We start from the raw sequence: 3,836 nt of genomic DNA, 5'->3' as shown, positions 1-3,836 counted from the left end.
CTCCTCATCATCTCACTGCTCCACAGATTTGATTTGATTCTCTTCAGGAGGCTCTACACTACAATGAGAGAACGAGAGAGAAAGAGAGAGAGAGAGAGAGAGAGAGAGAGAGAGAGAGAGAGAGAGAGAGAGAGAGAGAGAGAGAGAGAGAGAGAGAGAAAGGGGAACATTGGGAGGGGACTCGTCAGCAGAACAGATTAGATGTCCTCTGTCAATCAGAACCCTTGGGTTCATCAATCGCATGAAAGCGCATCCAGAACTCAAAATCTCAAAGCGCTTCAGAGATGCTGTTGCTCAATTAGCCTTTCATTATGTCCAACAGTCCCACTGCTGTGAGGCTATACACTTTTGAACTTATTACTCCAAAATAAAGCAACGGAGAGGCCTGTCTGTCACTGCTGCAGATCTACAGGACACAGAGGACACAAACACGAGCAGAGTTGTCTCGTCAGGTCCAGAGTCAGTGACCTGCCAGGGTCTTCAGTTCACCACCAGCAGGAGAATAGATGCTCCAGAGTTGTCTCGTCAGGTCCAGAGTCAGTGACCTGCCAGGGTCTTCAGTTCACCACCAGCAGGAGAATAGATGCTCCAGAGTTGTCTCGTCAGGTCCAGAGTCAGTGACCTGCCAGGGTCTTCAGTTCACCACCAGCAGGAGAATAGATGCTCCAGAGTTGTCTCGTCAGGTCCAGAGTCAGTGACCTGCCAGGGTCTTCAGTTCACCACCAGCAGGAGAATAGATGCTCCAGAGTTGTCTCGTCAGGTCCAGAGTCATTGACCTGCCAGGGTCTTCAGTTCACCACCAGCAGGAGAATAGATGCTCCAGAGTTGTCTCGTCAGGTCCAGAGTCAGTGACCTGCCTGGGTCTTCAGTTCACCACCAGCAGGGGAATAGATGTACTGGTATATTATATGTGTACACGTGATCTGAAAAAGACTGCTATTGTGATGAGTCCAACAGATTTGTGAATCATAACCTTCCAACACCAATTTCTTCCTCATTATTGCTTTTCTCATTTACATTTAAACCTGTTTCATGCCTGTACAGGAAATAAATCACAATGAAATTGTGTCCAAAGATTTTCACTCCTATTCTTCCTTGAATTACACAAATAAAATATTTATTTGCCAATAGCTGCTAAATTCATAACCAAATGAGAGAAAGTGTGTTTCACCATGGCAGAGCAGAGCAAATGAATCCATTTCAGCTCTTCTATTGTTCCCGAGATGCCCTCACGCTGATGAGAGCTTGTTCCTGCTTGAATATAAAGTGGAATCACTCCCCTATCCTAAAACAATACCAAAGACAAATGTTATAGGCCTTAGGAGAAACTTTGCCCATGGAGACGTAGTTCTGGGCAACTCAGTAAGCAGAGAAGCACTCCTCTCAGACCTGCCTTATGATGCAGACCGTGGAACACCTTTCATTTATCTGTGCTTGCCTAAAGTGAGACTCTATAGATCTCCGAGATCACTGAGGCAAACAGATTAGTACTGACGGGGGGTGATACAGAAAGAGGACAAATTGTTTGTTTACATTTGTAAAACTGCATTTAATATTAAAATATAATGGATATTATTTTAGGATAGTGCTTTAGGATGTGGTAAATATTACCCCTGTGCCAATATAACCTACAATAACCCTGTACAGCTGTTATCATGGTTGGAAAGCTCTGTTTACTTCATACAAACCTCTTTGGCTGTGCGGTTTGCCAGAGGAGTGTTTTATGATGGTAGGTGCTACTCGCATGCGCTTGCTCTGGATTGGTCAGTGGCAGGCAGACTTAAAACACAACATTTGGTCAAGATGAGGCTGAAATTGGAAACCTAGTGCAGTGAAAGGGAATTCCCCCAGCTAAGAAAGAGCACTAGTATGTACAGATGGATCAGGACAGATATATATATATATATATATATATATATATATATATATATATATATATATATATATATATATACAGACAGCTCCAGAAAAAATTTGGAGGCAACGTTGCCAGGAGTTTATAGAATAAACCAAAACCGCTCAGCCTGGTCAAACACATACCCATCAGTTGTAAAACTAGAGAAACTGATGATTTTGTGGTGATCTCATTTTTTTCCGGAGCTGTACATCAGTTTCATATTCTCATTAGTGTAACTCTGATATTTACAGCAACCTTTGTAGGTCCATGTCACAGTATTCATCTAATTGCACTTTGTAACTAATTAGTTTGGCTTCAATTATTAACCTCATTTGTAAATCTATGTGAAGTGTGCAGCCTTCTGAACAGCTCTGCGATCAAAATGACTGAGACAGGTTAAATGGGTCATAATTCAAGGACGCACATGTGTCTTTCCATACTTTCAGGAGGTGTATGTACTGTACACAGCATTGTTCCGAAACCAATCCGACACAGCTGATCCTGGAAGTTGTTGAATGCATTTAGAAGCAAAAACCGAAACCAAGAATGTCATTTTATAATAGTCCAAAATCTCACACCTTACAGACAAAGATCTGTAAAGTAGCATTGGTACAGAAGTCTGACTCTCCTGCCATATTTCACTCATAAAGGAAAAACATACATATAAAACTATAATATGCTAATTTAATCAATTGGTTATCCTTCTGTTCCTGTCATGACAACAACCCCCTGTTCTCAGGAGTCATGTGCCTGACATCATGGGTCTCGCTGATTGGCTCTGCTGTTCTCTTCCAAGTGCTGGAACCGAAAAACGTCACTCGGTCAGGTGCATGTGTGCTTTGTTGTTTAAAAAACAAGCTTACCATTACTGTCGTTCTTAGAGATCATTAAGATGAATAAGATCATTCTTATTCAAAGAGATGATGGTGATGGTGGTGATGATGATGATAGTGATGATGACGATGGCGATGATTTAACATCTGTGATGGTGCTGAGATCCAGTGTTGACGCTGAGATCCAGTGATGGTGCTCAGATCCAGTGTTTGTGCTGAGATCCAGTGAAGATCTACCTGCTGAAGGTTGCAGGTTGTGTACTATGTGCAGCCGAGCATCTCAGCAATCACTACACAGCAGGCCAGTCAGCAGGACGCTGACCTCAGACCACTGCAGCCTCAGACTTCGCACCACTGGAGAAGCAGAGGAATAATGTGACTTTGCACTGCTGGAACAGTAGATGAGTCATGTGACGTAAGCTGCAGTGAGTATGACTCTTCATTTACCTTCAGACAATATCAAAGGCAAATTGTTGCTAAAGCAAAGTGAGTAAGGACCTGTGTGTCAGCACAGAGCAGCAGGAGGGAAGGCGCCCCCTGTCTGCTGAGGGCGGTGCAGCACAGACCTCAGGCACTCAGGGCTTGCAAAGATTTACCCAATATAGATGCAAATTCATGCTGACATTCATAACCTGTCATTGTTTAGTTTTAAATTTAATGTGATGGATTACAGTGCTAAAACGATTACATTCATATCACTGTCCAATTATTTAGAGACTGCACCATTAATCGAATCAGTCAAAGCTGCATAATTAAACACTGTTATATTGAATTTGCCTTTCATCTGTGGAACTGTAGGGGAACATGCTGTAATCTAAACATAAGATCAAAAATTAGGGCACCTGTCTGCTCATTCAATGCTTGGGCATCTTTTGACTAAAAATGAGGATTCATGTTGTTTATTTGCTCATTTAGATTTTATTATAATTTTTCCAGAAGTTAAACTTCTGCACAAGGTACTTCAATGATGTAAGCACAGTTTGTAAATCTTAACACCTGTAAAATGTTTGTGAAATATTTCTCACATATCATGTAAATGTTACAGAAACAACCTTCAGTGTAAGTCAGTATCACTAGACAGCAGGACTACACAGAAAAGAGTTATT

This window comes from Electrophorus electricus, chromosome 6, assembly GCF_013358815.1.
Source record: "Electrophorus electricus isolate fEleEle1 chromosome 6, fEleEle1.pri, whole genome shotgun sequence".
In the NCBI taxonomy this organism is placed as follows: Eukaryota; Metazoa; Chordata; class Actinopteri; order Gymnotiformes; family Gymnotidae; genus Electrophorus; species Electrophorus electricus.
This window is presented reverse-complemented; position numbering follows the sequence as displayed.